Here is a 23,400-nt window from a genome sequence, read left to right as displayed (position 1 = left end):
TGCAAAGGGATTAAAAAAATGTCTTCTTAATTTTTTTTTTTTTTATTGACTTAAAGGTGCAAAACATCATTGACTAACGTTTCGATGTGTAGTAGTCACATCTTCATCAGAGTCCTGGGGTGAATATGGAAGGTTTGCAAAGTGATTAAATGCTCCCTATAAAGAGTATTTTTAGTATTTTCAAAAATATGGAATATTTTATTATTTTATTGTGAAACATGGCATGGCTACTGTATTTTGTAGTTTACTTTGATACAATTAAAATTAGGGTATTCAATATTTTATTTTGAAATCCATTTTGATGTATTTTTGCCCATCCCTGCTTGCAGAGATATTTACTCACAAATGTATGAACGTAGTGTAAAGATGAGCGTGGTAATCCATTTCATTTGCCTGCTATGAAATGCATTGCAACACACACAATTAATTAAAATAAGCTCCTTTTGCATTTTCTGTTTATTTGACTGCAAGCCACAAAACATTAGGGAGTGATACAGAAAGTTTATTAACAGCAATCAATTATGACAGGCATTGATATTTAAAAATCATGATCACAACACATACAATTTTAATCTAACTTTTAATAGAAAATACATTTTTGACATTATCTCTTGAACAACAAATCTAAACAATTCTGCTCTTCTGAATGGTTCAGGTGTACCAATGTAAGAAACTGTGATTCAAAGAAAACAATAGCTGGTCAGTCTGTATTGTAAAATACAGAAGGTGCCAGATTATATGGATTACAGGGTTTACAATCTTCTAAAACTCAGGTTTTCTGAATCCCTGTTATGAACGATTTCTAAAAGCACAACGCAAATACCCCAGCACAGTTGATAGTTCTCACAGAGTTAAAATCTTGGATCCAAAAAAAGAAAAAGAAAAATCACATCTAAAGCATAGAGCGCGCTGAATATTTTTCAGCACACCTTTAAAGGGTTTCAATGAATAGGTATTACAGTGTTTTACAACTGTTTACACACATTTTCGAAACTCCGAAAGCAAAATGCCTCATATCTCCAGCAAAATGACACACAACATTCAAAATGTCATAAACACATCTCTAAAGAAAACATTCGCCTCACATTTTAAACACTTTTGTCATAATATGACATGTATGATACATCATCTACACACTGTGTTCAAAACCTAAAGCTCTTCTGTCATTCATGGGCTTGTGTATATTTCCATACAAGAGTGAAAGCCTTCTACAGAGAGAAGTTGAAATACACAGTAGGCCTAAACATGTAAGCAATACTGAAACCAAAAATAGTTATTTTTCCCCCAAATGATTTGCTGTTGTGAATACATTTCACAGCCAACAAGACAAAAAGGAAGCGAAATGCAATACCACAAGATGCACATGGAGTTTCAGGGAAGCTGATTTTGCAAAAGACACAAAAATAACTTCCAAAGAAAGAAAATAACTGACTACTGTCAAATTACTTTGCTTGTGTTGGGGTTGGGCAGTTGGCTGTATATTCATAGGCCTACACTGTAGACCCTTTCAACGGCAGAAACAAAGATGTGCGTTCCTAAGGCATTTCCGGAGGCACAACACGAGCTAATGGTAACTTGGGGACAAAAGACAAATGTGATTGTGATGTGTGTGTGTCAGTGGCGGACATTACTTGAGTGCATTTATTGAATTACTCTACTGAAGTCGCTTTTTCAGGTATCTGTACTTTAATTGAGTATGTCAATTTGAGTACTTTATTAACAGCATACTTTTTTACTTTTACTTAAGAAAGTTTCTCAAAAAGGATTTTTTTTTACTTTTACTTAAGTACATTTTTAAGGGAGTAATTGTACTTTTACTTGAGTATACTGTACATGTTCAGTACTCTACCTTCCTCTGGTCATAATACATTTCAGGACTTTTACTTTCGATACTTAAGTACATTTGAAGGCAAGTACTTTTGTACTTCCACTCAAGTGAGAATGTAAAACCATGTGTATCTACTTTCACTCACGTACAGGTCTTGTGTACTTCGTCCACCACTGGCTCAGATATAGGCATTCATTCAAGGACAAAATCAACTGATAATTGTTGTTATGTAGAAAGAACTAAAAACAAACTAATGTGATCTTATCTTAGATACTTCAAAGTAACCACTTTTTGCTTTGTTGAATGCTTTACACTTTTGGACCAAATCAAGACGTTCCCTTTTGTGTTTGATAGTGTCAGATTGTCTATCATAGCCTATATCTATCTATCATTGTCTATCATCATTTGCTCAATGACGTCATGAGGCTAGTTATGGTAACATCAATATTGTGAAAAGGGGTTAACAAAGTACAGTAAATAGTGGATATAACAATGGTTTGGCAACACCATTATTTAAAGCCTAGCTCACTTACAGTAATAGAAAATACACATGTAAGTATGTATTTGGACAGTCTTTTTTCCAAAAGGAACTTCAGCTGTACTTCAGCTGTCACAAAATGTAGTAGAGTAAATATTTGGCCAACAAATGTACTGAAGTAAAAGTAAAAAGTTTAAAAAAATTGACATACTCAATTAAAGTACAGATACAAAAAAAGTGACTTAAGTATAGTAATTGAGTAAATGCACTCAAGTAATGTCCGCCACTGGTCTGTGCCAAATAATTTCAACAATAGTAAATGCAACTGTATTAGTCATAATGCTGTATATTTCAGGACTTTTACTTTCGATACTGAAGGCAAGTACTTTTGTACTTCCACTCAAGTGGAAATGTAAAAGGAGGACTTATACTTACTACAGTAACATTTAACCAGTATAAGTATAAGTATGTATATATACTCTTTTGATCCCGTGAGAGAAATTTGGTCTCTGCATTTATCCCAATCCGTGAATCACACTCAGTACACAGTGAACACACAGTGAGGTGAAGTACACACTAATCCCGGCACAGTGAGCTGCCTGCAACAACAGCGGCGCTCAGGGAGCAGTGAGGGGTTAGGTGCCTTGCTCAAGGGCACTTCAGCTGTGCCAACTGGTAGGGGTTCAAACCGGCAACCCTCCGGTTACAAGTCCGAAGCGCTAACCAGTAGGCCACGGCTGCCCTCCATGTGTATCTCTGCTTTCACTCAAGTAAAGGACTTGTGTACTTCGTCCACCACTGTGTAAGCTATATGAGTGTGTATGACACTGTGTGTGTGTGTGTGTGTGTGTGTGTAGGCACTGACTGACCCACTGGCTGACCGGCCTCCACCGTCTCAGGCAGCGTAGGGCAACCAGCATCGAGATCACAGCCTGAAATGGTTGCACACTTACTTCCACAGGTCAAACAAGACCAACAGGGGGCGATGTGGCACAACTGCCTACAGGAACTGAAGGGGTTATTACCTTTATTGTAGCGCCACCTAGTGGCAATTAATCCGCCAGGAGCACTTACCTCTCCTATAAGTGCTCGTAGGCAGGGAAAATCTGTTGCTCTCAAACACTCAATTCAACAGTCAGTGTAGTGATGAAGGATTTGATTACAGTTTTTCACAATTGCTATAACACATTTTTGAAATCTTCCACCCTTTTCTCAAAACTGTAAACACAAACCCCAAATCTCAAACTACATTCACAAAACCTCTGCAAAACAACCTCTGCAAAACTGCTAAATAATTGCCTCAAAACAGTTGTACCTGTGCTCAAAACCAAACACTGTCTTCAGATCATCTCACAAAGCAGTTAAAATGAAAACACTACTGAGCAGGCATTAGACACACAGACTGCATTTTTCATCTAAAAAACAAAACAAAGCAAAAACATTTCATAACTCAGTGGATTAAACATAAATCCAGTAAACATAAAGTATTGAGAATGGGGTTTGTGTTTACAGTATTGAAAAAAGGGTTGAAGGTTTCATAAAATGTGTTTTTAAGCAATTGTGAAAGACTGTATACTGGAAAAGACAAGCATTTCAGTAATGAGTACACTGCAGTCTACAGCCTACAATGTACTCTGAATGCCTCACTCATAGTTTCTGTCCAATGTTGTAATGAACCTGCATTGTTCAGCAACCTGTTTACACTCTGAACTAGCTTGGTTGTGTCACATCATTTGAAACAAGTGTGATCAATTTTGAGTCGTTGTGTTTAACACAGTGGTTCTCAAAGTGTGGGGCACAGTTCACAAGTGGGGAATAGAGACATTTTATTTATTTATTTGTATTTTATTTATTTCATGTCTATTACTAGTGGCGAAGAAAGACTTGACAGTTGGGGCGTGATGAACAGGAGGAAATTAGTTGTTTTTGTCTTTAATAATGCCTTTCTTTTTTGACAAGGAAGATTCAAAACAAAATAGCCACACACAAACATACAGTAGGAGTCATAAACAGACCAACATAGGAAATAAAACATCATTTACCATTTTTCTGGGGTGATGGGGTCAGGTGGGGCTTGAAAGTTTGAGAACCACTGGTTTAACATATGGCATTTTTGCCTTCTTTGTGTTTACCTTTTGCCACTTTTGCAATCTATGAGATCTGCAAATTGTGTTTTATATGTGAAAACTGTTTAAGGGTTTGCCAAAAGGGTGATCAATTGAAGAAATGTGTTCAGGTAACTGAGAATTTGGTACAGAGTATGGGGTTTAGTGTTTTAAGTTTGCAAAGTGATTAAATGCCCCCTTTAAAGAATATTTTTAGTATTTTCAAAAAATACACAAATTTTTGATACATGGTGTGGCTACTGTAATTTGTAATTTATTTTAAAAACACTTAAAATGAGGGTATTTGATATTTTATTTTGAAATCCATTTTGATGTAATTTTGCCCATCCCTGCTTGCAGAGATATTTACTCACAAATGTATGAATGTAAAGATGGGCATGGTAATCCATTTCATTTGTCTGCAATGAAATGCATTGCAACACACAATTAATTAAAAAAAAAGCTGCTTTTGCATTTGCTGTTTATTTGACTGCAAGCCACAAAACATCAGGGAGTGATACAGAAAGTTTATTAACAGCAATTGATTATGACAGGCGTTGATAATTAAAAATCATAATAGCACAACACATACAATACTAACCTAACCTGAAAATGGTTACTGTCAGTCCACATGAGGAAATACAAGCATCGCTCAGTGCTCTTTTGGCTGTTTTATGGCTTATTAAGGGATAATGGACATGGTGTTTGGGTAGCAGACAGTGAGCTAAGGCACGCAGAGCCATATCAACACATTAAATTTTGTTTCTGATTCATTTACTCTTATTTAAAAAGTAAAAGACAGCTCACAGAAATTCTACATATAGCGGAACTACGAGTTATAAACATGAATTCTTAGAGCAAAACAAGGTTAATCTCTCTGTCTTAAACAATATGTGTACAGCCATCATCTTAAGGCACAACTAATATAATAAAGTCATGAGGAACTCACTGAGGATGAGACAGAGCTGTTTCTGCATGGTTGGTCAGCTCAATGGTGACTTTGCGATCCACAATGCTCCCTCTGAGTTCAGGCAGCATTGCTGCGACTTGCTCAGCAACAGCAGTCATATGATCCGCCATGTCTCTAGATTTAGACCTGTCAGAAAGCTAACTTCCAGTGGTGAGGGAGCACGATATTAGTATACATACCAACAGAATAAAATGCATGTTTGTTAGCACTTGTCATTTGTGCATTTTAATAAAGTTTAAGCATTTAAAGTCAAACCAACATTAAATAGTTTCATACCTTGAGAAAGTAAGATGTATTTGTCAAGTCTCAGGTTCAAGTAGTGAGGGTGTTGGAAAGGCCTCATATATATACTTGTCAGTAGACAAGGAAATACTTCAAGGGGAAAACCCCAAGTCTTTTGTATTGTACACAATGTACTTAAAAATAGAGGATCAGCAACTTTGATGATAGAGAGGGACAATAAAGATGTGACCACACATGTCCACCACTGGGGTAAGTAGGACACCAGGAATCAGGAGAACGAAATATGTGTACAGTATGTTTGTAATGTGTATTACACCAACATTCATGACTATAATATTTTCTATGCTCAAAGGTATTTTTAATTAGCTTCTATTCATTAATGCACTTTTAACATCAACAAAGAATATTACACATTCACAATAAACCTTTTCTCCACTGTAATGGGTAATAGTGGTTCTGGTAAAAAGGGTCTGTTAGTGTACTGTATATTTACAAGGTTTCCCACTCTAAGTCAAATGTAAAATTCCATGACTTTTCCCTGACAAAAATTATTAATTTCCATGGCCATTCAGAAAATTAAGAAATGGGCATTGAAAAAACAGGTAGGGCTAACCACAACCAAGCTACTGGTAATGGAAAAAGCTAATAACTCTATAAACACACATACAGTATAGTGTGTACATGTTTGTTTATGTATAAATTCCAATAAGAGGTGGTTAAACTCTGTTTCTGAAATTTCAGAGGTGGGTAAACTGCATTTAGCCTACTTGCGTTTAGCCTCCACTACACACAACTGTACCTCCCTATTTCACCCAATAGCATCTGCACTATCAAAAAACTGTTTGACTGTTTGGCTGAAATTAAATCTTGAATGGCAAGAAACTTTCTGCAACTAAACGACAGCAAAACAGAAGTGACAGTTTTTGGAGCACCAAGTGCTGTTTCTGAAATAGGCAAAGAACTTGAATCTGGTTGTAAAAAACTTGGGGCAAAGCCAACCTGCAACCGGTCAGCAGTGTTGTGAGTTGGAGTTTTAAATCATCTGAGAAATGCTGCCAAGGTGAAAACAGTTTTATCCCAAAGTGATCTAGAACCACCAAGGCCAAAGTTAACTATACAGTAGTAGGCTATAAAAATGATCAAAGTTGTATTTAGCCTATTCACTGCAGTAGACCTGCATCACTGTATGAAACATTACAAAAACACAAAAACATGAAATATTACATATAACTAAATCTGATCATCTAATAAAAACAGATATCTAGGCTATATATAAAATTTATTTTATATTTGGCCTGCTATGAAATCATGTATTGAACAATTTAAATGTAGCACAGCTCAGCTTTAAGAAACTCAAATAGCCTAGATGCATGCTTAGCATTTTGTGATCATTAAGGCTACTTTCACAAACTCTTAGTCAGCTGTCCTCTGATTTACCAATATCTAGGCGATATTTGTAACATTTATTTTGTATTTTGCCCGTTATGAAATCATGTGGAACAATTTAAACACATTGTAAAACTTAAAGCCCAAATTTGGAGACATCCATGCATGTCGAAATGTACTGCAAATTCAAAACTGGATTACTCTGGAACGGCTAACTGTACTGCTTTACACCTTTGTGTTCGGTAAGGTCTGCTGTTTATTCTGATATGTGGTTTGTCATGTGTTAAAAGAAGGGTTCGTAAAGTATTCCACCGAGATGAATGGGTAGGGAGATCATGGATGCAAAAACCTTCAGTAGAATGTACGATTAAATTGAATTATATCATTTACTTTTCTCACATCAATTACCGGCTAACATCGTTTAAGGGCCTGTCCACACGGAGACGCTTTTTAGGTTAAACGCAGAGGTTTTGCTTTGTCTTAGCCGAGCGTCCAAACGAATCCTGTAAACGCACTGCCCGAAACCGCACTTTTTTGAAACCTGATCCCAGAGTGGAAAAATCAGAAACCGTAGCCCGTTTGAATTCATTTAGACAGCGAAACCGCACATCCTGCTTGCGTATCGATGAGGTCATCGCCACACCTCAGCTGCCCTGGACTTGCACTTATAGTATTGCCTAACAATACTAGTTTTCATACATGACATTACCTACGATTACACTCCGTAAGATAAATATCACAACAACTGGTGCGCGCAGCGCCGATAGCTTATGACTTGGTGGACTGAACACTGTTTTTCCCGGTGTTTTTATGCATTCTAGCTACTGTCAGTGACGCGAGAGAACTTAAGTTATTAGGAAAGTGCGGTGTAAGTTTAGGCTACATTAATTTGTGCGTAGTGCCAGTGTCATTCATTTATTTTACATGTCTTACAACATACATACATGCATTCACAGTCGAGTGATATCAGATATAAGCATACAAAGACGCTTAGAACTCACGTTAAGCCGATGGTAGCACACTGAATGCGAATGCGCGATTTGATGCAGGCAAAAGTATTGACTGTTACTAACGAAAGTTTTATAGCAATATCATATGTGGCAACAGAATAGCCTAGAACTTGGGTAAGCCTTGCGTTTAGTAGCCTAATTGTGGTGATAGCCAAAACCAATGTGAATCACGGACTATCCTACTGTCACGGGCTGCTACTTTAATTGACCCAAAAGCAGGACAACACACCAAGAGTAGATTTACTGACTTTAGTTACAGAGTGCAGCGCAGGAATATTACAACAATGACACAGAAGGAACATAACGAAACTAGGGGTTTATATACACAGGGATTTAACAAGGCTCAGGTGGACAAGGAACAAGGTAAAACAAGACAGGTGGAAACCATAATTAACAGACTAACGCGGATCAGGTGAGGGGTGGAGACATGGGCACAGGGAACAGAAACACATGGCAAAACAAACAAAGAAACACATGGAACAGGACACAGGAAGTAAACAAGAGATGAAGACATGAAGGAAAACACTAAACAGGGAAAACAAAACACGACAGGACCCTTACACCTACAACCAAGTAAAGGTGATTAGTAGGCCTACCTGCGTTAGCCAAATAAAGGACGGGACTGCACCCTTCACAAACTGTAAAATAAAGTTTATTAGTTTTACAGTTGACTACAGTTGACAGTTCACCATCAGTCCACACAAACAATTCTGGTTTCCTTGCACTAGCCATTTCTTAGTAGCCTATTCTGTCTGTTTGTACAGCGCAAGTTTTGGTCAATTTCTGTAAAGAAACAGTGCCACCTATAGGCCTGGGGGATGAAGTAACGTGTTGAGTCTTGTTGAGATGGATCCGTTTGGACGCAAATATTCTTGATACGGTTCCAGGGAAGACGGAGGAAAAAAAGATCGGTTTGGTACGTGTGGACTAGAGTGCGGCTCGGGCCGCAAATTTCTGTCCGAACCCGGCCCGCGTCCGACAGAGTTGCGTCCGAACCCGACCCGAACCCTACAGGCATTTTCATTTTTATGTCCGAACCCAACCCGAGCATGACGCAGATGATGCCTCAGTTATTCCTATGCTAGTGATTAAACGTTCACGTTAGCCCATTAAACGGAACACACAACAAATTGTCTACAGAATCAGATGAGCGTGCACGCACGCAGGTCACACACAGCGCACATTAGACAGATAGATAGATAGATACTTTATTGATCCCCAGGGGAAATTCAAGAGGCCCAAGCAAGCATAGCCTATTGAAATAGAATTCTTGTCTTACCATTGACGAAAAGTCTTGAAATGAACTGCAACAGTCTTTGAAACTACAGTGCCTCTGTCACTGATCCATATGCAGCATCAACGTTAATTGGGGCAACTCGAGGAAATCATCATCCAGTTGAACGAGACGACCTTATAGCCTACGTCTTTACCACAGTATGCAACGCAAATAATCTTAAAATCTCCTGATAGGCTAACAACTTTTTTTTAACGTCATGCACCCAAGACTGTGCTTTTGTGCGAAATGTGCATAAACATTTGTTTATGTAGTCGTGACAACGCGTGTGCATTTCAGGCAGCATATGCCTGAAATGCGTTGTCACGATAAACAAATCTTGCACACAGGAAGAAAGCTATTAGGTATTTTTTACATTTTACTTTATTCTCAAAAAACAAACGTTTGCATCCTGTAAAGCAGACCTGTTGGATACCCAACATAATAAGGACTTTTAAATGTAAAGCTTCCAATGCATATCGCCCCCATGTTTCCGAACCCGAACCGAACCCGACTATAATTTCTAAATATTTGTCCACACTCTAGTGTGGACTAGGCCTAAAAGCTGAGAAAAAGCTCTTTCATGTGATACTTGTGATGTCTGTGTGATGAATAGGCTATTTTGCAAGTAGTTCAACTGAGAATGGGTGAATTTGGACGCACTTTCTTGCGCTGTCACTTTCTCCACTGCGTAAAAGACTAAATTAATTTGCGCTGTGAATGCTAAGATTATTTTGACAGGCCACAGGCTAAATAAAAATCGCTATTAGTAGGACAAAGCAGAATATTGAAAGAAGGGGGCACCAAGGGCACCGTGGCCTGTAAACCTATGATTTTCAAAGGGGCTTCACGGGCAACGCAAGGGGCTACGACGGCCATGGCTGTCGTGGCCGCCGTGAAATTCCTACCCTGATCCCCACCCTTGCTCATCTTCATTGGCTACCCGTTAAATTCAGAATTTATTTTAAAACTTATTTTTAGTTTTTAAAGCCCTACATAGGTGTGTGCATCATATTGTGATAACCTGCGAGTTGTGTGTGATAATTGTGTTCTGTTACTGGTCAGTTCTTAAATTGTTGTGTGCCTTTTAGGGGAATTGGGGGGTGGAGTTTAGGAGTGTGCGTGCGTATGTGGTGTGGGTTCGAGAGAGTTGGTTGTGAATGCCTTGTTGCATGCGTGAGTTGTGGCTAAAACAGCAACTCGCTTGGTTATACAGAGTTTACTTGACTTCAATAAAGTACGGGAAGTTTCCCTCGAATGTGACAAGAGTGTCCGGAGTATCACAATATATTACTGATCTGCTGACATCATACACATCTAGGCCGCTCATGTCATCATCTCAACACCTCTTCTCCATTCCTCACACACGCCTTAAGACAAAAGGTGACAGAGCGTTCTCTGTCTTTCCCTTAGAACAACCTCCCCAGGTCAGGTCCAGGCTCACTATTGCCAGTTTTAAATCTAAGTTAAACACCCATATTTTTACTCTTGTTTTACCTCAAGTTAAGACTACACACACTCTTGTCCTCCTAAACCCACCCTTTCACACAATTTCTGCTTCATCATCCAATCTCACTAGCTACTAATTTTATTTCTTATAAGATAAGATAATGTAGTAGGTGGTATAATTTTTAGGGGTTTTTAAGGGACTTTCCCCCAAATAATTACTTTCTTGACACAACTATTCTTCCAATAAAACACTCAGGTTTGTATATGGACAGGCCAGAGACGTGACTCAATAAAAAAATAGAGTTTAGATAGATAGATATATATAGATACTTTGATCCCCAAGGGGAAATTCAAGGTTTATTTCAAGGTTTATTTAGTTCAAAGTTTATTATGACCGCCGCAAAGCGAAGCGGTGGTCATATAGGTTTAGTCAGATTTTTTTTTTCTTTTTCGCATGCCCAAATTTCCGTCAAGGATTCCCGGGACACTGAAAGACCGGGGTACACGAAACTTGGTGGGCATGTAACCCCACATGGATAGCATGGAACCGTCGTTTTTCGTTTTGATCTGTAGCCCCCCCGCTGGACTGGACCCCCGAAAGGAGGGCAGACAGTTCTCTGTGAATATCTTGAGAACTGTAGGGACTAGGAAGACCATTTTTTTCCGTATGTTTGCCTCCAGGGGTCATGTTAACCCATTTCATGTGCACACATGTGCACAAACTGATACACACACAAACACACATACATTCACAGTAATCATACGTATGACACATACTCACACAGTAGACATATGTACGCTTGCATGCACAGGCACACACACAAGCACGCACACTCACACACACACACACACACATAACATAAACATGTACATGCACACATGCACACAATTCAAGAATTTCTCAGAATTATGAACAGGCAAGATGGAGGTGGGGTTGTATAAAATAAATTTTACATGTGAAATCTATTAACTAATCATGTTTTGGTACTTGTTGTCTAGCAGATACCAGTGAGAATTGAGTGTGGATAATGCAATTTAGTGAGACAGTTAGAATCATATAGGCCTTTCAGCGTGATTTATTTTTGTGGAAAAAATGTGCTGTACTGGGCGGCGGTCATATTTTGTACCGCTCTGCGGTACATCTAGTTTATTAATCACATTGTCAATTGCACACATAATAAAACGAGAAATAACACAGAGGGTCATTTGATTCCATGCACAAAAGGTAGATAGAATTCACACAGGGTGTAACTGCCAAAGTTAATTTGTCATGTATGATTTTTTGTTTTATTTTTGTTATGATTTGTAATGTCATATTGTGTATATTTGGGTTATTTTGTGTGTGTGTTGATTTGTCACGTAGGCCTAAATGTCAATAAATGACCTGTTGCACACGGACATTGGGATGCGTTGCACAGCTCAACTGGACAGGCAAATGCCGTCTGTTAAGATGCTGACTCGTGGTTACGCCGGCATACCACAGAGTTAAAAGAACTCTTTAAGATTTTATGCATGATAGTTGCCAAGGTCCCCTTTAATGCCAAAACATGGCACGTGTTTTTCAAACTGTAAAAATTAAAGGATGAAAAAGATATGAAGACATAAGATTTTCACAGAAATATTTCAGAGGCCTTGGTTTTAGGAGCCATTGATGATATAGACAAGGTTTGATGCAGCAACAACCTTATCTGATTTGACACGGAATGACCCTGGTATGAGTGTAATCATTGCCCTGCCTGTGGGTTGGTGTGACCGAAGCATGTGTGATTGTGGTGCCTCCTCTGATTACTTGCTGCATGATCTGCTGACCTCCCACTGGTAAGCCTCAGCCCTGTCCCTTTCCCAGTGTGTCAGTGTGTGTGTGTCTGTGTGGGCACTCTTTGATCTTGTATATACTTATCCAACTACTTACGCACTGTTAGTATAGCCCTTAGTGGTTGGGTGCATGTATTTTGTGCTTTGTGTGCAGTTTATCTAATCCCTGTGTGAATTCTATCTACCTTTTGTGCGTGGAATCAAATTACCCTCTGTGTTATTTCTCGTTTTATTATGTGTGCAATTGACAATGTGATTGATAAATAAACTTTGAACTAAATAAACCTTAAAATAAACCTTGAATTTCCCCTTGGGGATCAATAAAGTATCTATCTATCTATCTATCTATCTATCTATCTATCTATCTAGTGTGTTTTATTGGAAGAATAGTAGTGCCAAGGAAGTCATTCTTTGGAAAGTCCCTTGGGAAAGTCCCTTGGTGGCTTAAAAGCCCCTAAAAATTATACCACCTACACCATTATCTTATTTTCTAAGAAATAAAACTAGTAGCTAGTGAGATTGGATGATGAAGCAGAAATTGTGGAAAAGGGTGGGCTTAGGAGGACAAGAGTGTGCGTAGTCTTACTGTAACTTGAGGTAAAACAAGAGTAAAAAGACGGGTGTTTAACTTAGATTTAAAACTGGCAATAGTGGGGCTGGAGCTGATCTGAAGGGGGAAGTTGTTCCAAAGCCTATGGGGGCAATGACAGAGAACGCTCTGCCACCTTTTGTTAAGGCGTGTGTGGGGAATGATGAGGAGGTGTTGAGATGATGACATGAGCAACCTAGATGTGTATGATATCAGCAGATCATTAATATATGATGCACACACCTATGTAGGGCTTTAAAAACTAAAAATAAAGTTTTAAAATCAATTCTGAATTGGTAGCCAATGAAGATGAGCAAGATGGGGATGTTGGGTTCTCTTTTCTTTGTACTTGTGTTAAAAGTCGAGCAGCCACATTTTGCACCAGCTGTAGTCTGGCCATGCTGGATTGGGTTAAAACGGAGTAAAGTGTATTACAATAGTCTAGCCTAGAGATGATTAAAGCATAGGTGTTTTGTTCTAGATCACTTTGGGATAAAACTGGTTTCACCTTGGCAACATTTCTCAGATTATTAAAAACTCCCACTCACAACACTGCTGACCTGTTTGTTAAAATTTCGAGAGCTGTCTAGCCAAACCCCCGGGTTTTTTACAACCAGATGCAGGTTGGCTTTGCCCCAGGTTTTTTACAACCAGATCCAAGTGCTTTGCCTATTTCAGAAACAGCACTTGGTGCTCCAAAAACTATCACTTCTGTTTTGCTGTCGTTTAGTTGCAGAAAGTTTCTTGCCATTCAAGATTTAATTTCAGCCAAGCAGTCAAACAGTTTTTTGATAGTGCAGATGCTATTGGGTGAAATGGGGAGGTACAGTTGTGTGTGGAGGATAAATGCAAGTAGGCTAAATGCAGTTTACCCACCTCTGACATTTCAGAAACAGAGTTTTAAGCCCACCTCTTATTGGAATTTATACATAAACAAACATGTACACACTATACTGTATGTGTGTTTATAGAGTTTTTAGCTTTTTCCATTACCAGTAGCTTGGTTGTGGTTAGCCCTACCTGTTTTTTCAATGCCCATTTCTTAATTTTCTGAATGGCCATGGAAATTAATAATTTTGTCAGGGAAAAGTCATGGAATTTTACATTTGACTTAGAGTGGGAAACCTTGTAAATATACAGTACACTAACAGACCCTTTTTACCAGAGCCACTATTACCCATTACAGTGGAGAAAAGGTTTATTGTGAATGTGTAATATTCTTTGTTGATGTTAAAAGTGCATTAATGAATAGAAGCTAATTAAAAATACCTTTGAGCATAGAAAATATTATAGTCATGAATGTTAGTGTAATACACATTACAAACATACTGTACACATATTTCGTTCTCCTGATTCCTGGTGTCCTACTTACCCCAGTGGTGGACATGTGTGGTCACATCTTTATTGTCCCTCTCTATCATCAAAGTTGCTGATCCTCTATTTTTAAGTACATTGTGTACAATACAAAAGACTTGGGGTTTTCCCCTTGAAGTATTTCCTTGTCTACTGACAAGTATATATATGATGCCTTTCCAACACCCTCACTACTTGAACCTGAGACTTGACAAATACATCTTACTTTCTCAAGGTATGAAACTATTTAATGTTGGTTTGACTTTAAATGCTTAAACTTTATTAAAATGCACAAATGACAAGTGCTAACAAACATGCATTTTATTCTGTTGGTATGTATACTAATATCGTGCTCCCTCACCACTGGAAGTTAGCTTTCTGACAGGTCTAAATCTAGAGACATGGCGGATCATGTGACTGCTGTTGCTGAGCAAGTCGCAGCAATGCTGCCTGAACTCAGAGGGAGCATTGTGGATCGCAAAGTCACCATTGAGCTGACCAACCATGCAGAAACAGCTCTGTCTCATCCTCAGTGAGTTCCTCATGACTTTATTATATTAGTTGTGCCTTAAGATGATGGCTGTACACATATTGTTTAAGACAGAGAGATTAACCTTGTTTTGCTCTAAGAATTCATGTTTATAACTCGTAGTTCCGCTATATGTAGAATTTCTGTGAGCTGTCTTTTACTTTTTAAATAAGAGTAAATGAATCAGAAACAAAATTGAATGTGTTGATATGGCTCTGCGTGCCTTAGCTTACTGTCTGCTACCCAAACACCATGTCCATTATCCCTTAATAAGCCATAAAACAGCCAAAAGAGCACTGAGCGATGCTTGTATTTCCTCATGTGAACTGACAGTAACCAACACATTTTTGTTTTCTCTGCTTTTCTGTTAGGGTTCACATGTCGACAGGACAAGTCTTGGATCCTCCACCACCAACAATACCTGCAAAGGAAGATTCCGCTTTTTCCTGCAGCAGGCATGATTCACTCTTGCAATTACTCTATGGTGTCATCACCTATGATGTGTGTGCATGTAACCAAGAAGCATATCGTATTGCCATCATGTTCTATGTCCCTTACAATAGGTTGTCATATTCAAATGAATTTGGCATTGGTATTTTTACCCCTGACACAGTCTGTGATTGGAAACTGCTCAAACACATGTATTACTGTGATACTGTGCTAATGGCAGTGAGCTGAGTTTCAAGGGTATTAAGTACATTGTCAAGGGAATAATGTCACAGACAGCTAATGCCACAATGAAAGTAGAGATCCACCAAGGCTAACCTTTAAGACATGGCAAAGGGTAAACATCAGAGGGAGATGAAATCATTAAGATGAATATGACATTTCCAAAAATGATTTGTTGCTGATTTTTCTTTTTCTTTTTTTGGATCCAAGATTTTAACTCTGTGAGAACTATCAACTGTGCTGGGTGTTTGCGTTGTGCTTTTAGAAATTGTTCATGACAGGGATTCAGAAAACCAGAGTTTGTAGACGATTGTAAGCCCTGTAATCCATATAATCAGGCAGTTTCTATATTTTATAATACAGACTGACCAGCTATTGTTTTCCTTGAATCACAGTTTCTACAACTTAACCATTCAGAACAGCAGAATTGTTTAGAATTGTTGTTCAAGACATATTGTCAAAAATTGATTTTCTATTAAAGATGTATTGTATGTGTTATCATGATTTTTAATTATCAACACCTGTCATAATCGATTGCTGTTAATAAACGTTCTGTATCACTACATGATGTTTTGTGGCTTGCAGTCAAATAAACAGCAAATGCAAAAGGAGCTTATTTCAATTATTTTTGTGTGTTGCAATGCATTTCATAGCAGGCAAATGAAATTTCAATCATACATTTCCTTTTGTGTCAGTAAATATCTCAGCAAGCAGGGATGGGCAAAAATACATCAAAATGGATTTCAAAATAAAATATCAAATACCCAGTGCATGTATCAAAATAAAATACTGTAATTTTTTGAAAATACTAAAAATATTCTTTAAAGGGGGCATTTAATCACTTTGCAAACTAAAACACTAAACCCCATACTCTGTACCAAATTCTCAGTTACCTGAACCCATTTCTTCAATCGATCACCCTTTTGGCAAACCCTTAAACAGTTTTCACATATACAATTTGCAGATCTCATAGATTGCAAAAGTGGCAAAAAGGTAAACACAAAGAAGGCAAAAATGTCAGTAAACCAGTGGTTCTCAAACTTTTATGACCCCATCACCCCAGAAAAATGGTAAATTATGTTTTATTTCCTATGTTGGTCTGTTTATGACTCCTACTGTATGTTTGTGTGTGGCTATTTTGTTTTGAATCTCTGATCTTCCTTGTGAAAAAGGCATTATTAAAGACAAAAACAACTAATTTCCTCCTGTTCATCACGACCCACCTGTCAATATGGAAGAATATTAGACTCAAAAGTTTTGTATGTGTGTTTCACGTTTTGAAACTGTAGAAATTATTTGTAACTGTAAAAATGATCTGTACAAGTAATTGTCAATATCACAAATATGCGCTACACTTACAAATCTATTCTAGGGGTACGGATCGGTTTTACAGCTACAAATCATCCTACAGTTAAAAATATTTTACAATTACAAATATATTCTACAATTACACATCAATATTCTACGCACAAAAAGCTGCTCTACAGTTACAAATCTTTTCTACAGGTGTACAGACTATTGCACCCATTGGGATGAAAAGTGTCTCGTATGTATTGTGTGTGTGTGTAACAGGATTTGTAACTGTAAAAATGATTTGTGATTTAACAACTAAATAAGTATTACTCATATGTCGTTCACTTACAAATATATTCCACAGGTATGAAATATTCCACAGTTGCTGTCTTTCAATTACGAAACTATTCTGCCATTACAAATTTCTGCTGCTTGCACAAGTATTTTCTACAAGTATACAAATCATTTTGAGACTGTTCTGGCGCTTCCTGTTGAATAGCCAATGGCGATCCTCAGGTTTGGCTAGCCAACCATGAATCTCAGTTCACTAACCAATCACAGAGCAGGAGCAGCGCCGTCGTTGTCTGTGGGTGCAACCAAACCTGGAGTCTACGTTTGGAGCACGCTAGTTTCCTGTATTCCTTGAGGTATGTTGGTAGCCTACACCACACAGACATGTTCTATGTCCACTATTCCTTGTTAATACAGCCAGTGTACCTGATATACGGGGCAACGAGGTGAGATCAATCAATGGCAACTAATGTGGGCAACAGACAAATAACTATTATATATAGCAAGCTACCGCTAGTTAGCCAAATCCCACTCAATCAGTCTGTCAGTTTAAGCAGCATACAAGTGCTAACGGAAATGTAGTGTGTGGATGGAAATAAATAACAACACTCAACATACTTTTGAAGACATTTTGTTTCAAGTTTGTAACAAATGCGGTCAAAGTTTTAAGGGAGTTTGTCAGTCGGTCATAAGGTAGGCTCAGCAAAAAGAGGCAGGCGGCTAGCATTATTATCAAGAGGTGTGCTAACCATTAGGCCTCGTATGCCAGGTCTACCTCCAGATTGTGAGGTGCTACTTTGGACTTGACGAACTCTTATAGTAGGCAACAGAAACTCTTTACTGCAGAAAAACCGTAGTAGGTTTGATGCTCAACAGATTGCTCTGGAGTTAGTTATAAGTTAATAATAAGTATCCATTGATATGTGTGACAAAACATACCAACTGGTGTCAACATCAGCTAGGCTATGTTGGCATTTTCTGATGGTTCTTCATGACTGATCATAAGGTACAAAATAAATAATACAGAAATACAGTGCTGGGCATTGGTAGACAATCATATTAATCTGTCTATGTATCTATTTCTTCTGTGTAAGCAGTTTCTTATGGATCCCCAGTTGCTGCCTCCTTCTGAAGCACAGGTGGGTCATAAAATATATTTTACTGTCTATGAAAATAGGTCGCCGCCCGATGTGAGTTTCAAAAAGCATACCTTTTGAACTTGTTGGCGGCAGTATTCCTTAAAACAACATCCTCGGATGTGTATGTTTTATATTTTGTAAAAGTTAAAGAGAAATCACTACTATTCTATCTTAAAAAGTCAGTTTATTTTCAAACGTTTTTGTTGGTTCCTGTCAGTGATAGATCATTATCTATGATAAATTTATAGTTACTCTCTACACTGGCAGGTTATTAGAGAGGCTGAAAACCAGACTGGAACAGGCTCTTCAAAGGCAGCCTCTGGACCTGGACTATTTAGAGTTCCTCTGTACCAGTGAGTTGAGCCTAGTTCACTGAGTACTCACATGCCATTTCCAGAAGAGGTAAGCAAAGTCTGTTTGTTTTTTGTGCAAAATAAGTACAAACATTACCCCTGTTTTCAGAATACTTTCAGAAGGTGCCATTGAGTCCTGCTGTCCTGCTAAAATAAACTTCACTGACAGTTTTTACATATTTTTCCCCTCACAAACTATTAGATACCAGAATACAGTTGTTTTGTACTGTAAAAATAGTATTAAGTGTTGATTTATATATATTTAAAACAAAAGAGGAGATGGCAGAGCCTCATGCTTATAATCATTAATTAATTATAAAATAAATCATGGACCTACACCAGTAATCCTCACTATTTTTCTCACAAGAGACACATTGGCAGTGCAAAATCAAAAGGAGAGCCTCTTTTACGACAACGTACTAAGTCACCTTTGCAAATGTGCATTTCTACATATAAATTGGACATCCCACAAAAAAGAAATAACACAGCCAATACATTTTCATTTAAGACCAGTCATCTAATACTGGGATGAGTGGAAGCTGGCATGCGTGTCCTTGACTTTCTTCATGCTGTAATTTTAGTAGCAGGTTTGACAATACCCCCTTTAGGAAGCACCATTAAGGCTTAATAACTTCCTTTCACCTTCATTATTGTATTTGGGTGAAGGGAGATGTATAATTAAGATGTTTTTTGTTTTCACAGTGCAGGATTGTATGTTTATGAAGCACATTTGAAAAAAAATATTGACTGTTACCACATACAGTGGGTCCCATTCAGAAGTGGCCACTTCTTTTGCGTTTTCTGTGATTCATGCAGCTGTGTGAAATGTATTACAACTTATCGCCACAAGGTGGCAGTTTAAGTCCACTGTAGCATTTGTAAACAGGGCAGTGGAGTGCATTCAAAGGCGTTGCAGTGGCAGTGAGATACTGTAAGCAGAACGAAACTGAAGATCACCTCGTTGAAGTCATACAGTAGACTAGGCTAAATCAGAGCTTGCTTTTGTTTTTATCAACCTGGGGCCAGAGATGATGGCCTTTGGCTTAACAGTTTAGGCCTACTCAAAATGAGTAAAATCAAAAGCACTATACAGATGACATGAAAAAGGTTATGATGTATGGATTCCCAAGTGTCCAAGCTTCCAAATGGTGTATAACATAACTATGCTTCATAGCAATATGGGATTTAGAATGTTGGGGGAAGGAGGGTAGGTGTTCTTCATAAGGTTAAAATATTGTTGTTATGATACGTTTAACAGGTCATAGGCAGATGGGAAAAGCAGGCCTTAAAAAAGAGGGCTACAGGATACTGGGGTGCTCCCAATGATAACAGAACGGCCAGAACTGGCTAGAGTTCTGTTCCCACAAGGTGTCTCATCTCTGATGGATCCTAAGGTATTAATGTTCAAGCATGGCAATTTAAACATGGCAAGCATGACACATCCTCTCACATTCTTTTTGCAAAGGTACATTTGTAAATGGAGGAAAACAACTGACAGAATAAAGTACATCATGACTATGGTACAGTGCACAATAGTATTCCAAACAGGGCACACTGTTTTTGTTGCAGATGATTTTGAAAAGAGTGGTTTGACCAGATGAGGTGGAGGTTGACGAAGATGAAATGGAAGACTGCCGTGTCACAGCCTACCTCAGACAATACGTTGCCGTGCCTACCTCAGACAATACGTTGCCGTGCCTACCTCAGACAATACGTTGCCGTGCCTACCTCAGACAATACGTTGTAAGTGGTATGACAAATATTTCCTAAGATCCCCCCCAGATTTTGAAACCTGGCTGATCAGAGTGATTTGGATTTGATGAGAGATCTGTACTTGAACCAATCGCAGACTGAAAAATATGTGAAAGTATTTTTTCAAAAGTATCTTTTGTGATTGTGATGACTACATTTGCCATACACTCTATTCAGTAATATAGCTTACAGTGCCCTCCACATTTGTTAGCTCCCAGGAATCACAGATGTATGAAATGTTATAACTTTGTTCAGTAAATAACAAATATTATTTTCTTGTGGTATTATAAGTATATAGTATAAGTATATATACTCTTTTGATCCCTTGAGGGAAATTTGGTCTATGCATGTATCCCAATCCGTGAATTAGTGAAACACACTCAGCACACAGTGAGGTGAAGCACACACTAATCCAGGCACAGTGAGCTGCCTGCAACAACAGCGGCGCTCGGGGAACAGTGAGGGGTTAGGTGCCTGGTCAAGGGCACTTCAGGGCTGTGCCTACTGGTCGGGACTCAAACCGGCAACCCTCCGGTTACAAGTCCGAAGCGCTAACCAGGCTAGCATTGTATAACAAACAAACTACTACTAAAAGTATTTTCTGATATTGTCTTTTAATTCTTACAGTTTCTTTAGAGACATTGAAAGACCTGGTGGTCTTCTGGACGGGATGGTCTGTTGGCAGGGGCAATGCCGACTGTACTTTGAAACTCCCCCTAGGGACAAGAATGTATGACACCTTCAAAGAAGCTATGAATGCAGCGCTGAAATAAAGCAATTATGGTTTTGGCTTGATCTAGTGTTGTTTTCTGCAAGTTCAATGCAGTATAGTCAACAATTTCAGTGTTTCAGACGGTGACCAGAGTTCCAGTTGTTCAATGAATAAACTATGCAATGAGAAACTGTATGACGATTGCTATTTTTCCTAGTTGTATATTTAACTACAATGTGTGCACCATATGCAGTAGCCAGAAAAGTTGTGATTTTGTTTCTCAGCTGCCACAAGGCACCTATCCCCAACTTGCTCTGAGAAACTGGCTCTGGTAAGAATTGATGTCTAAGTTGCTTTGGATAAAAACGTAAGCCTAATGAATAAAATTATTTATTAAAGTTCACATATCCCAGCATTAGGGAATAATATTTAAAAATGCAATTTTAAATTTATCAGACAGGACAGGGGAGAAGTCTACAATAATGGTGTTCAAAGACTAGAATACAATAGACCTAAGAAACACATTTTAAAGAACAAATATAGGAGGGAAGGAGATGTATTTTCTATTCAGTGGTAGGCTACATGTTCTCCATGCTGATGTAAATAATGGTCCAGTGATCCAGTGGAGTGATCTTGAAGGCCCTTGATAAGAGATATTACATCAGTGTTTCAGAACAAGGACCACTTAACCAATAAATAAAAAAAACCTCACAGACCACCTAGCTAAACAAAAAAAATAGTAGGCCTACTCATTGCTTATTACCTTGCTTATTGTCAGAGGATTCATGATTTAAACTGGCGTAGCTTACATAGGCAGTGTTACAGAACTGTTTGGATTTACATAAAAGTTGTTCAACATCGCAAACAAATCATCTATAGGCCTATTATATTTTAGCATGCCAGCTCGCGAACCACACTTTGAGAAACACTGGCTTAGGCTACATGAATAGACAAAAACAACGATGCATATTTACATGCACACTGAAACACTATGTAGAAAGAGAGCATTCTGGAAAAGCATGATTGTATTTGTAGTAGCTTATCTGCACAGGTACAGTTGGCAAATTATCAAAGTTAACAAACCATCAGAAATGTAAAACGATGACTGTAATTAACATAGCTGAAGTCGCCCATTTGAAATGTAAATAAATTGATAACTTAACTACCTAGGAACAGCCGAAAGATAACTGCCGATAGAGAGGGGAAACATTTTGTTAACGACTTGCCCCGTGTATCAGGTACACTGGCTGTATTAACTATCAATGTACCTCAAGGAATATAGGAAACTAGCATCGGAGCCCGTTCCTTAATTAGACATTCTCTGCTAGCGTGCTCCAAGCGTAGACTCCAAGTTTGGTTGCACCCACACAACTAGCCACGACGACGGCGCTGCTCCTGCTCTGTGATTGGTTAGTGAACTGAGATTCATGGTTGGCTAGCCAAACCTGAGGATCGCCATTGGCTATTCAACAGGAAGCGCCAGAACAGTCTCAAAATGATTTGTATACTTGTAGAAAATACTTGTGCGAGCAGCAGAGATTTGTAATGGCAGAATAGTTTCATAATTGAAAGACAGCAACTGTGGAATATTTCATACCTGTGGAATATATTTGTAAGTGAACGACATATGAGTAATACTTAAAATTGTTCGTGTTATTTTTTTGTTAAATCACAAATAATTTTTACAGTTACAAATCCTGTTACACACACACACAATACATATGAGACACTTCTCATCCCAAAGGTGGTGCAAAAGTCTGTACACCTGTAGAAAAGATTTGTAACTGTAGAGCAGCTTTTTGTGCGTAGAATATTGATGTGTAATTGTAGAATATATTTGTAATTGTAAAATATTTTTAACTGTAGGATGATTTGTAGCTGTAAAACCGATCCGTACCCGTAGAATAGATTTGTAACTGTAGGGCATATTTGTGATATTGACAATTACTTGTACAGATCATTTTTACAGTTACAAATAATTTCTACAGTTTCAAAACGTGATACACACGTACAAAACTTTTGAGTCTAATATTCTTCCATAAGTGCACTTCTCATCACTGAAATGCATGTCTTTTAGTATACAGTCTTTCAGAAAATGTTATGAAACCTTCAACCCTTTTTTCCATACTGTAAACACAAACCCCATTCTCAATACTTTATGTT

General features: G+C 38.1%; 2 long non-coding RNA genes across 3 annotated transcripts; both read left to right on the top strand.

The window, feature by feature from the left end:
- The first annotated feature begins 14,879 nt into the window (after nt 1-14,879).
- On the top strand, nt 14,880-16,308 carry LOC125287802. The gene is made up of 2 exons (XR_007192417.1): nt 14,880-15,031; nt 15,400-16,308. It is a non-coding gene; the product is annotated as an uncharacterized LOC125287802 (long non-coding RNA).
- Nucleotides 16,309-17,375: 1,067 nt separating this feature from the next.
- On the top strand, nt 17,376-21,427 carry LOC125287554. 2 transcript variants are annotated; one of them, XR_007192379.1, is made up of 6 exons: nt 17,376-17,637; nt 18,379-18,420; nt 18,688-18,822; nt 20,032-20,167; nt 20,343-20,516; nt 21,153-21,427. It is a non-coding gene; the product is annotated as an uncharacterized LOC125287554 (long non-coding RNA). The 2 variants fall into 2 exon arrangements; XR_007192378.1 differs by lacking the exon at nt 17,376-17,637 and having other exon boundaries at nt 18,186-18,420.
- Nucleotides 21,428-23,400: the final 1,973 nt, after the last annotated feature.

The sequence above is a fragment of the Alosa alosa genome, chromosome 22, assembly GCF_017589495.1.
Source record: "Alosa alosa isolate M-15738 ecotype Scorff River chromosome 22, AALO_Geno_1.1, whole genome shotgun sequence".
Classification (NCBI taxonomy): domain Eukaryota; kingdom Metazoa; phylum Chordata; class Actinopteri; order Clupeiformes; family Clupeidae; genus Alosa; species Alosa alosa.
This window is presented reverse-complemented; position numbering and strand designations above follow the sequence as displayed.